We start from the raw sequence: 14,463 nt of genomic DNA on the forward strand, positions 1-14,463 counted from the left end.
ATGAATACGCTCAGCAGAGAACGCTGCCTTCTTTGCTCACTTCCATGTAAGTTTCAGGGCTGTTTGATGAAAACATTAGACCTTTTGTATATCATTTAAGACTCACAAAAACATTAACCCACTCTACATATTTACAGGTAAGAACATCAGGCTCAGTGAAGTCAAGATACAGGTTTAGGGACACAGGTAATACCTAGAGCTCAGGTTTGATTCTGGAGATGTCTGGGCATAAATCTCAGTATTGGATACAACTAGAGAAGCAAAAAGAAACTTTCTATGGAAGGTCTAGAGGAAACAGCAGGAATGAGGCAGCCATGAACTGCCACCAGGAGTATGTTCAATCCACTAGTGAAGGATGAACACCTTCCACAGGCCTGTTTCCAGGGAACCAGAGCAGGTGGCCCCTCTTCCAAATGAGAAGGCCCGTTGAGTTAGAGAGAGAGGGCAGGAGCAGAGAAAGAGCCACTGGTGGTGGGACTGGCCACCAAGACTCAGCCATAAGCTCAGCTGGGGGCAGTAGGGACTGCTCCGGTAGAAAAACGCATGTGCTGGGGGTTGAAATACTTGAGGGTAGGGTGTCCACACTGGGTGTGCTCAGTACATTTCCCAGGAAACATCCTAATGAATAACACCGACCCTGAATTTAAACATGACTAGGCACAAAGACTGGGCTCAAGTTTCTTTCTTTAAATGAAAAAGAACAGAGGATCATGGTTGAAGGCCAGGCCCTGGAAAAAGTTCACAAGAAAGACGCCCTGTTGATGAGGAAAAGTTGACTATGGTGGTGGGCACCTCTCATCTCAGCTAGGGGAAACAAAAACAGAAGGATTAAGATCTAGACCTATGGAGGCAAACATGCAAGATCTCATTTGAAAAATAACTAAAGCAAAAAGGGTTGAGAGCAGGACTCAAGCAGTCCCTGCCTGGCAAGCCTCAAACCCTCACACTGCTCCCCCCCAAAAATCGTCTCCAATGTGACATCTAGTTGGTGTTATTTGTCATATAAAAGTATAAATATCGGTTGGGTGTCAGTGGCTAATGGCTATAATTTAGCTACTCAGGAGACAGAGATCTGAGAATTGTGGTTCAAATAGGGTTCAAAGCCAGCCCAGGCAGGAAAGTTCATGAGACTCCAATTAATCACCTAAAAACAAGAAGTGGTGCTGTAGCCGCAGCTACAGTGGTAGAGCACTAGCCTTGAGAAAAGCTCAGGGATAGCACCCAGGCCCTGAGTTCAAGCTCCACAACCAACCCCCCACCCCCGCAAAAAAAAAAAAATACCATGAAACTCTGGTATAAATTCACTGGACCATGACAGAAAGCTTCTCCATGTTAGGTCTGCTGATTCTATCCCACGCTCCGCTCTCTGTCCCTGAAACAATACATTCACATGACTCCATCTTTACTCTCTTCACTCTGCCCTTCACTCCACCCTTCGCCCCAATTCACATAGCTCTGGAATTCTCCTTGCCTGCCATGTGCAAGACAACCTGTCAACCTGTTTCTCCTCACAGGATCCTTCACTGGCCCACATCACCATCCAAGAAGTGCCCTGACAGAAAACAAAAACAAAAACAAAAACCATTACTTCTTAGACCAGGGATCACTGTAGCTTTTGCCATCTTCCAACGTAACTAAATATCTGTCAAATGAAGACCCGAGGATTGCCTACTTTTCATACTTTCCAAGAAGTGGGTTTAGTCACTGTGCTCTGCAGGGCTTTGTGAACCTGGTCTGGCCTTGCCTGAACACAAATACACATGCCTGGTGGAACCAGGGCTGATGGAAAGAGCTTGGTCCAGCCCCAAAGAAAATAAAATGATTTGACCCCAAGGAGGTAGACAGTCCTGATTCTGGGCACACGAGTTAAATGGCGAATGGAAATCCAACTGTTGCGGAGAGCGATCGCTCAGATGCAGCAAATGTGCTGTGAAATCAGCCCTTGGAAAATCATCTGGAGTTCATCTTAGTGAAATCCAAAAACAATACTGGCCTCCCTCAGCCTGCTCCACAGGGGCCTCAGCAGCTCCCCTCATCAGAAGTCCGGAAAGCTGTGGCAGAAGTGAGACCTTGGGTCTCCCAACTCTGCCCTTGTTTATTTACAAATCTGCTTTTCTTTCCCACCTCAGTTCATCCTTCAGCTCTGCCCGCTGCAACCCCTGGGGAGCCCAGGGCATCCATCATGCTGCTCACATGGCAGGCAGCAGAGACACAAACAAAATGAGAGGCAGTTAACTCCAAGCTACCTGGCACTGGGATGTGAACTGGAGCCTGCACAGCTGGAGGACTGGGCAAAGGGATCCCACCATGGGGGGAGGCGGGCAGACCTGAGGTTTTACTCTGGGACACTGCATCAAAAGTCAGAGGAGAGAGAATGAGAAGGGACTTGCTGAGATTTCCTAGAAAATAGAAGGAGCCTTGGAGTTGGGCTTTGCATGTCACAGTGCACATACTAAAATATCAGAGAAGCAGCTCTACTCCCTAAATCCTGGGGCTAATTTCATTCCTGCAAAGAGGCCTGAGCTCATCGAAGTTCTTGGAGTTCAGCCCAAAGAAGGTCACTTGCCCACTAGCCAAGGAGGCCTGTGTCTTTTACCAGGCTCACTTACTGGAATAGCTCTTACTGCTGAGGTTGGTTGGAGTTCTGAGTAATTTAGGGATGAGTTGCCTTGGGACAGGCAGCTTTTTGCTATGGCAAAAGATAGAAATAATTGGAGCCTTTTCTGAGGATTTATAGTTCCTACCCTGAATTTCCCATGTGCAGCCAGCCCACCTCACTCCGCCATCTCACTTGAGAAGCTCACAGGTTTGTGGGCTGAAGTAGAGAGGCTAGAGGGAGCCATGGGAAGGAGGAGGAGGACATTTATAAGCTGCTTAGCAGATGAAAGTGACAACATGTCAAATTTTCCAAGCTGGTTTCCAAAGTATTATGTTAATGGATCTTCCAGAAGCCCATCTCGTAACAACCCGAAAGACGTTTGGTTCCCAACTTTGTCTGCCAAATTGTACAAGATGATGTCTGTGTGGGCAACACACTCCCACGAACCAAGTCTCTCCTGTGCACAATTTCCAGCACACTGGCTCAGCTGCCTGCCCCTCTTCTCTTTCCCATCCATGAATGCAAATTGGAAGCAAAGGGAGTGGGGTGGACATTGTTATGGAGTAAACGGGAATCTCCTCTAGTTATTAAAAAAAATTAAGTATACAGATCATTCACAAATTTCCATCCTTTGCTGTGAGGAACAGATGAATGTTATTCTTGTGAGGTTTTATTGAAATCATGAGAGGAAAAAGATCTAGGGCAAGTATGAAGTTTCAGCTTTTAGTCCTGGACTCAGGTTTTGATTTTAAGGTTGTGGGGGGGGGGAAGGGAGAGGGGGGGAGGAAGGGGGGGTAACACATGACAACATACTATTATTGCAGGCCAGAATCCACATGTTTTCAGAAGTGGTATCTGAGGCTGGTGTCAGCCACCAATTTACATGAGAAGCTTTCTTCACCCCTGGTGTGTTGGATTGCAAAATTCCATATCTGTCAGGGGTTAGGGTAACTAAACTATAACTACATTATCAAGATGGCCAGGCTCTGTCAGGCGTGGTGGTATATGCCTGTAATCTCAGTATTGGGGAGGCTGAGGCAGGAATACGCTAAGTTTGAAGCCAATCTGGGCTACAGAGTGAGACCTTGTTTCAGGGGGGGAAAGTGGCCAAAAGAAGGCATGAGACATAACAAACACAGACATGCTGCAGGATCATATAAGAGAGCCAATGAGGCTGAGGACAGGAAGCTGTCAGTGACGAGGGGCTTGGGAAGCACAAGAGAGGACATGCGTAAACAATGTCCGTGAGAATTCACCAGAAGTGGCATGGAAGAATTCTCTCAGCATCTAGAATGTGCTTCCTAGGTCCCTGCTCCTGGCCTCCAGAAAAGCTGGCCCCTTCTTTTCCTGACCTTCCTGCATGGAGCAGACAATGCAAGCAAAACACATTTCTGACTGTCGAGGTGATGAGTGAAGCACCATACCATGCCACGCGACGCCACACCTCGCCGTGCCATGCCAGCCCTGCTTCTCACACTAAAGTCAGAAGGCTCAGACCAACTATCCCTTGGGAATGGATATTTAGAGAACACTGTCTATGCCCATGGAGGCCACTTAGGGTCTAGAGCTGCCCCAGCCTTCTTTCAAGCTGTCTGGGTATTTAGATGTGGTTGAAACCCAAACAGACAAGGAACATCAATGTTCTCTTCCTGGTTTCTATAGCATTCATTCCACAGATGGCCAAGTGTGAACACAACACACTGCCCTGCCCTCAGGGAGAGGCTCTTATCTCTTAAAGATGGGAAACAGATCCCAAATATCAGCTGCAGGAAGGCAAGGATTGTTTACATATTTTGTCTTCTCAGAGCCCAGCTCAGTCAATGAATGGTAAGATGGGGGAGGTGTTAGAATGTTAAGTGTTATGGCCAGACTTGAATGTGCTGAGACCAAGACGAGAGACTTCCTAGGGCTGCTGTTGTGAGAGCCCTGCTTAGAATGAGACCATCACAGGGGAGTTAGTGCTCCCCAGAGTGGCCAAAGCCCAGTGCCACAGATCAGAGGCCTCAAGTAGCAGAAACTAACTGTCCCGTAGGCTGGGGACTGAAATCTCCAGCTCAAGGCATCTGCAGGTTGGCTCTTTCTTAGGGAATGGTGTGCTCCAGGCCTTGGTTTGTAGATAGCCATCTCCTGATGTCCTTCATATCGCCTTCCTTTTAAGTGTGTTTCTGTCCAAATTTCCCTTCTTATAAGGACATCAGCTGTATTGGATTGGGCTCTACTGAAAAGACTTCCTCTAACTTTGCTAGCTCTCTGAACATCCTGTCTCTCTGATGAAGGCTACCCTCTGAGGGACCAGGGATTTTTATTTTAGCCCATGAATCGGGACACCATTTAAAGAATTCTCACTGCTAAACAACCTATAACAGTGTTGAATAAATGAACCATTATTAATGATGATGGCATAAGCAATAATAAGGAAAAGTAGAAGCAAAACCAAAAACATGGGATGGGTGAGATACTTTATAAACTTCTTTGTTAAATGGCAACTCCTTTTTTTTTTTTTTTTTTTTGGTCCTGTCGTGGGGCCTGAACTCTGGGCCTGAGCGCTGTCCCTCAGCTCTTCAGCTCAAGGCTAGTGCCCTACCACTTGAGCCACAGCGCCACTTCCAGCTTTTTCCTTTTTTGCTTATGTGGTGCTGAGGAATCGAACCCAGGGCCTCAGGCATGCAAGGCAAGCACTCTACCACTGAGCCAACTCCCCAGCCCCATGGCAACTCCTTAAAGATAACTTAAAAAAAACCCACTTCCCTATCACTGAATGAGTTACTTTTTCATCTGTAACCCAATACCTTACAGTAACAGTGTAAATAGAAGGACTTATTTTGTGCATAGTTTCAGATGTTCCAGTCCACAGGTCTTAGCTTAGTTGACTATAGTTCTATAGTGAGGTAATAAATATATCATGGTAGTTGGAGCAAGTGCTGAGGTAAGAGCTTCTTTTTCCTGGTTGCCAGGAGGCAGAGAGATGGAGAAACAGGAAAGAGCCATAGACTAGATAGTTCGAGAACCATCTACAGTAATCTACTTCCTCCAGCTAGATCCTCTGTCCCAGAATCCTCCAAGATAGCAGCACCAGCTGGGGACCAAACCTTCAACACATGCACCTTTACTAGAGATGGGCAGGGACTTCGTATCTGAACCATAACACAGGACAAACCCCTGGGGCTGGCAGTCCAGACTTCCTCTTCCAGCCTTGTTCCTGTGTGGCAGCCTTCTCTCTCCATCAGGACAATGTCTGTCCACATCTCCTCCACCTTCTTGGGGCATCTCTGCTAAGCCATCCTCCCCAGACAAGCTCTGGTCTGTCCTCTGCTCATCCAGCTTCAGCTCTTTCTCGGGAGTCTTGCCCTGAGTTCTGTTCCTTCAGGAAGTATTTCCTGACCAGGGTCTACCAGTCAGTGTCCCAGCATACTCAAAAGAACTCTGAAGAGTACAGGGGCTGTTTCTGGAATGGAAAACGGAATCCATAAGGAAGGAATTATTACTCCTGAGTCCTATAGCTTCAGAGCGACCTGGCCAAAAGAACTCAGAGCAATACAGGGAGGAAGCAGGGAAAATAAATCCCTTCTCACATTCCTCTGCTTTGATCTCCTGCTAGTGGTGCTTTTGTCAAGCCCAGCTAAAAGTGGGGGTACAAAGTCCATGTTACTTCACCCCCAGGGCACCTGGTAGGAAGAGCATGGATACAGGGCTGAATGTGGGCAGACAGATCAATCAGACAGATGAATGCCCTTCTCCAGGCCATTTACGTGATCTGTGGCTAGCCAGAACCATCTTGGCCAGTGGCCTCACTGGTTGTTGCTATAGCTAGAATAAAAAAGCAGACACATGCCAAATGCTTCCTCAGTGCCCTCCCTACTCCCTACCCCACGCTGGGTTGAGTACAGAGCCAGTCTGGCTTGTAGTACGTGCTTAGTAAATCAGAGCTGGATGCAGTCTGGGGTTTCAGAGACGAAGCGTGGGTGGGATCTGTGCAAATACATATTGAAAAATCACTGGCTCTGGAAGAACGATTGTCAGGCCCATTTCCTGCTGTGGATGGAGCCAGGAGCCGTTCAGGCCTTGGCAACCTGACAGCTGAGGAGCAGCCAGAGAATTTAGCAGGAGACAAAGAAAATGAGCCCTGAGGGTCTGGCCTAACCCCATCAAAAGCAGACTTAGGGCAGAGCCTCTCATCCCAGGACTCAGGGGCTGGGGGGAGAGGGGGGGTGTAGTATACGCAGGTCCCCTGGGAAACAGAACCTGTGGGCCAGGAATAGTTTGAGAGCTATAATAATTTTTACCTGAGGGAGACAGGCAATAGATCAGTTGAGGCACCTGTTGTACCTAAGAGTCTCTACTGGCTAAAACTGTCTGCCCTTGATCTAGGCTGGTTTGAGGCCAGGTGAATGGACCTGTGAAGGGGCATCTGTTGCAATGACAATGGATCCTAGAGTACCCATTGGTACATGTGGGGGCCATTAGACTTGTCACATGAACATACTTTCTACTTTCTGCCCCAGCAGAAAGTATATGATCACATTCTGGCTAAGGACATTTATAGAGAAGTCTTGTGGGGTTGTCTAGGAAGAGAGAGAATAACAAAGACAGTATCTCTTCTTCCTTTGAATGCAGTGCCTCAATGTGACACCTTTGACAGCTGCTGCCACCATGAAAGATAAACCTTGAAAAGAACAACCCTTGCTATCAGACAGAGAGCTGGAAAGAGCTTCAGTCTTTGCTGGGATAACTGAGCCCCTAACACAACCAGCCCTTTATCCCACCACTCCAGTTCTGTGGCATAACAATGATACAATTTGCCAGCATTGGGGTTCCTGTTACTCATAGTTAAGAGCACAATATTTGCTATAATCTGAAAGACAATCAGCTAAGCCAGGTAGACCAGGAAGTTCTTCAAAGAGGCTGCCCAGGACAGGTGTCCCACAGTGGTTCAGGAGGAGTTATCTTTACCCATCACATAAACATTTAATAGTTGTGCATGTGTCTTAACATCTGTTAATTTTAAAATATAAACAGAATATGAAGCCCATGACACACAATTCAACCTACCAGGTACTTATTTGAAGTTAAATATAGGTACATTTTAAAGAAGTCTATTAAGGAAATAATAGTATTAATGAAGTTTATGCCACGTTCCCTAAAATCTATGCAAGTCATGCTGATATTCTCCCATCTTTCCTGAATCAAGTCATGGATTCTCACTGGAGAGGTCCCTCCCTGCACCATGCCCTGAGGAGGGAACTTTCCTTATCTCAGAAGATCTGGAGACACAGAGATGAATAGGAATAAGTAAGTTCAAGTCCTTCATTCCCCTAGTTACCACCATAGATCAGGTCCCTGTGGCCCAATCACTATTTTCTACCATCATCTACTCCTCTTTCAACCTAACCTAATCTCCTGCACAGATTTCCCTTTCTTGACTCTTCATTTCTGAAAGCTCTCGTTGCATAAAAAACCTACATGAAGTAAATGTGTGTGCTTTCCTCTATTCATGTGTCTTTTGTCATCTAGGCCTCTATCAAGAGCCTAGCCATGGGTGATAAAAACAATCTCTTCTTCCCTACAGGGCAAACAATAGGAAGAGAAATGTAGAATGTAGCATGTGCCTATCTGCAATGCGGACCACCTCGATGAACATTATTGGGGAGAGCAGAAAGAAGCAGAAATGCCAAGTGTTTGAGACTTCCAATGCAAAAATGCTATGAATCAAGAATGCTTCATGTACAAGCCTGGTCCAAATATTGATGAAGCAGCAAAGAATGAGTCAGTGGCTCACCTGCTGTCCTGGTGCTTACAGTCTAATGGGAAGGAGGATATTAGATGAACAACTGTGTCACACAGAGTTTCATTGCGGTGGTGTTCTATATGAGACAGGGAGATGTTAGTATTGTGAGTGACAGAAACACCTGACTCCATCCAGAGGAAATGACAGGGCAATGAGAAGAGAGGAGGTGGGAGAGGGTGGAAAAGGAGTTGGGAAGAGAGAGGAGAGAATCTTGCCTATCTCAGCTCCAGGTAAAGGATACCCTTAGAAAATGCCTGGCTCTCAGAAGCTGCTATGTACTTGGGTCCTCTTCCCATCCCCACCCTACCCCCTCCAGAAACTTCTATGTTGATCTCCTAACCATGAGTGCTTCAGAATGTGACTGTTTTTGGAGAAGCAGTCTTCTAAGTTAAATGAGGACAGACCCTAATCCAATATGATTGGTGTCCTTATGAGAAAAGCAAATGTGGGCATAAACATACACAGAAGGAAGACTGTGAAGACACAGGGAGAAGATAAACATCCACAAGGCAGATTCTTCCCTCTCAGAAGAACCACGCTGCCTGCACTTTGATCTTGGCCTCCCAGCCTCTGGAACTGTGAGACAGTTTTGTAAGCAACTCAGCCTGTAGGGCTTTGTTACAGCAGCCGCAGCGTATAAATATAGGGACTGCGTTTTTGTTCTTTATAATTGGAAGAGTCCAAATGGGCCCAGGAATGCATATGTTTTCATTGGGGAAGAAAGGAAAGAGGCTGGGCCTGAGGACTGACCAGAGCTGCCTGTCTGTTCTCATTCTCTGCCCCATCCCTGGTCCCACTGAGGCATCTGCAACAGATACCACCTTTCTTCCTGATGGACAGCGAGCTGGTAAAGAGAGCCCCACCCCTGCCAGGTTATGGGCTCCTTGATGTTCCCGCCTTGGATCTTTTGTAACAGTCCTGCAGGGGGACATGGTTTACTGCCAGGAAGAGAAACCCCAGGAAGCCAACCTTCCTGCTTCTTGGGACAGAGGGGCCATGGGGTGGAGTGAGATTCTCCAGTTATGACTCACACTAGCTTTCACGAGGAGGGGAAGTTAGGAGTCATAATGACCATACTGAAAAACAGTTAAGTCCATTTTCAAGACAGTGTCACACAGAATGAAAACCTGCATAGTTTGATATTTGTTAGCACAGCTACCATAAATGAATGCACAACACACATCAGTGTGAACTCAGGGCAGGACACAGGGCAGAGCAGAAAAGGATTCACCTGATCGTCCCTTTCCTATTCCTCTGGCTCCTGGCTGGCCAGGTTTCAGAGTCTCACCTTGTCATGGTAAAGAGAAAAAGTCCCAGGCTGCGGGGAAGGTGAAGGATTTGTGGCTGTGGCTGGAGCTGACTGGTTTTTCCACTCTTAGTGTTTTTGGGCCTGAGAAAACACTTCTAAGCAGCAGAAAGACTTGGACAGACAGCTCTGAGGAAATCCTGAAGTGGGAGGCCCAGCAGGGAGAAAAACAGGCTCTTTCAGAGAGGGTAGGAGATTGACAAGTGCTAAGTGTGGGGTTTGAGACTCAGCCAAGGGCTGGTGCCACACACCAAGTCAGACACTGGAGGACCCTCACCTTGCCGTCAGCCAGGGCGTTGGCAGTAGGTGTTCAGTACTTTCAAGCCAACTAGACAGCATCGGCAAATCCTCTGTCTGATAGCCTTTATGAAGCATTACATGCTTACAAAGTGCCATCCTGATAGAGGAGGAAAGTTTCAAAAATAGCAGATTATTCCTTGGTGTCCCTGTCTTTGAACTTGGTCTGGATAAGCTGTGATAATTGTCTTCCCTATCTCTCTATGTAGAAATAAGAGGTGGGGTGCGGTCACAGCAAAGAGTTACTCTGCCAGCTTCTAAGCCATCCTTCAGTACTCCTCTCCTAAGTCTCATTTGCTTTGTGCTAACCTGGCATCCAAAGATAGCTAATCCACACTCCTGCCTTTTAGGAGTAAGGAGGGGTGGCAGGGAGGAGGAAGCATACAAACAGCTCATGTTGGAGTACCTGTCTATAAGGATTTTTTCCCCCAACCTAACTGAAAGAAGACACGAACATGAAAACTGTCACTGGTTAGGTAGGCCTTGTAGGTAAGGACAAGGGGAGGGCCCTGGACTTCTAAGAGCTAACAAAAAGCCTACTTTTTCAAGCCATCTCTGGATTACATCTGTCCTTGTCCCTACTTGATGACAAAAGGAGAAAGCATTTTTTAGAAATGAGCATGAGCGCATGAAGGAAACCATACTCTCTCAGGCAAGCAGATGGTATTTTTTTTAACCAATGTGAAAACACAGACAAGGCAAAGTTCAAGTCACTGGCGAGCAGAATGCATCACAGGAGAGTCTGATGACAAAGGTTTCCCTCCCTTCCAGCCTTGAGACTGCTCCGTGGGCTTCCATAATCAGTGATTACAACTCATCCAATTTCAAGAATAATACATTTGGAGTGAGTCTGAAAGGGAGTTGAGCACTGAGCACTGTGCACTGTGTGCACTTCACTTGAGCAAGATCCAGTAACTGTAAGGAGCCACAGTGCTACCTGGAATCCATTTTTCATCAGGACCCAGGCCAGCAGCAGGCTGATGTTTCGTCTCAATATGAGAAGAGTGAGCACTGTCAGCACTATTTTCTTGAATCCTGCTGTGCAGTGGCAATTTATTCTAGGAACCACGATGCAGAGCATGACCAAAAATAGAAAGGCAGGGTTTGCATATTTCATCCCCTAATGCTAGTACTTTGACCCTTTCCAGAGTGGGCAGGAATAGCTGCCATGATTAATCAAAATGTGTTGACACTTGATGTGTCCAAAGTTGGCTTGAGATGCCAGGTAACTCAAAGGTGATACATACCTTCAGAGCATTCATGACCGGCTAGTGTTTTAAACAGGTTATCTTCATCTGATTGCAAGGATTCTAAAGCTAAACAGGTGCTCAGACCATGATGAGTTCAGACTTGATGTTTGCAAACAGTAAGAATGGCTAAGTCGATGTGATATACCTTAACTAACCATCTGTTCATCTAGGTCAACTCAGATGGTTTGGGTCCAGTGCAGAAAGAGTCATGTGCTAGAGGTTGATATAGCCAAGCTAGGGAGGTAAGTAGATATCCAGTAGTGGGAACAGAAAACAGAAGCAGCAAAGAAACACAACCTGTTTTTTCCCTCTTCACACTCTGTTACTACTGAGTCCTGCAGACACCTGAGTTGCCACTATTAGCTATGCGGTCCTTTGAGCTAATGCAACACTTTCCAAATGACCCTTAAAGGCCAGGAAAATAGGGGTGGTAAATTTTTTTCACAAATCAATTATATTCCTTTTCAAGGACTACTGTTTATCCTGAAATTCTACCTTTTCCACTATGTTGTTATAGTTAGTAAAATGTGCTTTTTTAAAGGAGTGCTGGTGATAATAGATGGGAGTTTTTTTTTTCTTTGCGTATTTTCATTTAACAAAAGAATAGAACTTTGAGTTCTTTGGCAATAGTCAAATATGGGTTTTGACTTCATAGTTGCTGCTGCTGTGGCCATAAGGAAACTCAAGGCCTGATATTCCTAGGCAGAGACGATCACGTGGGCTACACTCCCCCCCCCCCCCGCCTTTTGCTTCTTATTTGTTTTTTACATATGTGTTTTCACATGGGGCAGGCCCTGGACCAGGATCCTCCTAATTCATCTTCTAGACAGCTAGGGATTACAGGAGTGGGCTACCATGCCCATTCGACACCTCTGCACTAAAACGCCATTCTCAAAAATCTTGCGTTTTTTGTTTGTTTGTTTTTAGAATGAAGATATTGTGTGTTAAGTTCAGAACAGTCCTGTGAGAATGAGCTTGTACGTTCCTTGCAAGAAGAAATCCACGTTTAGTGAGCACAGGGAGAGCTGATCCACTGACAGCCAGGAGAGACTCCAAAGTAGGAGAGCTCAGGTGAAGACACATTGTGTTTACTTTGCCATTTTGCTGCAGCTGTTCCTTTCTGCCTGTCTGCCAAAGAGAGAAAATGGATGAACACTAACTGCCCAAGGTAAAACAAACAAACAAACAAGCAAAACAAAACAAAACAAAAACCAGAACTGGGCAGAGTACTGGGTTGAAGGAAAGTTTTGTTATGGATGATTTACCAGCGTTCAAAACAGATGATTCATTGATTTGAGCAAATGCAACATTTTCCAAAGGACCATTACAGGCCAGCAAGCTAGAGGTAGTACATTTTTCACCAGTCAATTATATCCCATTTCAAGAACTATTGTTTATTCTGAAATTCTACCTTTTCCACTATTTTGTTATTAAAATGTGCTTATAAAATGTGCTTATTAAAATGTGCTGACCATCTATTATCAGTATTCTCTATCTCCCCAAAGTCCTGACTGGAGGAAAGGGCCTCAGAGTGAGGCAAGGAAGCAAGATGAGGTCTAGTTAGAGCTGTAGAGTTGTACCCAGGGTTCCCCTTTTCGGAACCGAGGCAGGCCTCCGTGCACACGGGAGCCTTCCTCCACATATTGAACATTCCAGTCGGAATGTTCCCCCTGATCTTTCTGCCTCTGGGATCTGGCATTGTACTAGCCCTCGTAATGCTTAATAGAGCAACTGTGAGTTTACAAGAAAAAGAAGAGTTTATGTGGATAGTTCCAGTGAGGGTTGTGGTGTTGGTCAAGATGAGGTCTGGGCTTTTCCAGGTTAGTTTTTAGGGTTTGAACTCAGGGCTTCATGCTTGCTAAGCAGGCACTCTACCACTTGTGCTATTCTGCAACCTTTTTGCACTGGTTATTTTTGAGATAGGGTCTTCCCAGGCCAGCCTATTTATGCCTCCCTTTATCACCAAGCTAACAGGGAGGTACCATTGCACTCACTGCACTGCCTTTTTGAGATGACAGGCAAAGCCCATTGGCTCCAGCCACTGGTTGAGATGAACTTTTATGATTGGGCTTGGCCTCCACATTCAGTCCTCCAGCTCTCTGCCTCTCAAACAGCCAGAATTATATGCGTTTTTCAGTTCTTTGATTGTGAAAAATCTAACTTTGACTTGCACACTCCATAGTCACTTTGAGAATGTGTAGCTATGTATTCATCACAACTTTATAATCTATTGATCACATAGAGGTTGTATGGGTGCATGTGTAATTCTATCACAAGTTTGGATGTTCTGAAGTTATGTGGGGGGATACTAAATTAATTGTATGTGTGTGTCCCAAAAGGATTAACAAATTAGTACATTAAGCCTATGTCAACACTCCTATTTTTAAACAAAACTACTCACTAACTTTTGGCTTCACTAGCAATTGTTAGCATAACAAACTGGTATGTGATGAAGCAGGAAAAATAATACACCATGTTGAGGTTATTCTACCAAAAACTATTTTGAAAGCACGCCTTTGCTAAGAAAGCGAATGGAGCACAAGAAGGACCAGAGAAATGCAAAAATAGAAAATGAGATGGTTTCTGTACAGCGAACAAAAAGTATTTTCTCTGGAAAGATGAAGGCTGAATTAGGAAAATAACTACAATATTACAGACTTGTGAAAGACACAAAGATGATAAACATGGATAGTTGGTTCCAGATTTTTAAAAAATAGACTTGGAGATTAAGAAAAAAATTAGGTAATTAAAAAGAAATGTTACTCTTTACACATTGGGTGTGGGTACAACAAGAAATAGTTCTTTTTATATAGTGAAAGCAGGAAACCAAGGGAAGAATGGATGGAGGAGTCAATAAATTATTCAGAGAAAATAGGATGTGGGAGGAGAGCAGTAGTTTCTTAAATTGATGATATCAATATTGTGACCTCTACCAGTTAGTTAGTCAAGCCCCTAACCAAATGCTATGCTGACTGGGCCATAAATCTATGCATAAACATTTGGTTAACCCTACATGTATACGTTTCAGTTAAATGATTAATTTTTTTTTTTTTGTCAGTCACGGGTGCTGGGCTTGGGTGCTGTCCCTGAGCTCTTCAGCTCAAGGCAAGTGCTCTACCACTTGAGCCACAGCACCACTTCCTGTTTTCTGGTGGTTAACTGGAGAGAAGAGTGTCACAGCCTTTCTTGCCCCAGCTGGCTTTGAACTGCGATCCTCAGATCTCAG

Source organism: Dipodomys merriami, unplaced genomic scaffold (genome assembly GCF_024711535.1).
Source record: "Dipodomys merriami isolate MVZ:Mamm:240054 unplaced genomic scaffold, mDipMer1.0.p SCAF_1, whole genome shotgun sequence".
NCBI classification, from domain to species: domain Eukaryota; kingdom Metazoa; phylum Chordata; class Mammalia; order Rodentia; family Heteromyidae; genus Dipodomys; species Dipodomys merriami.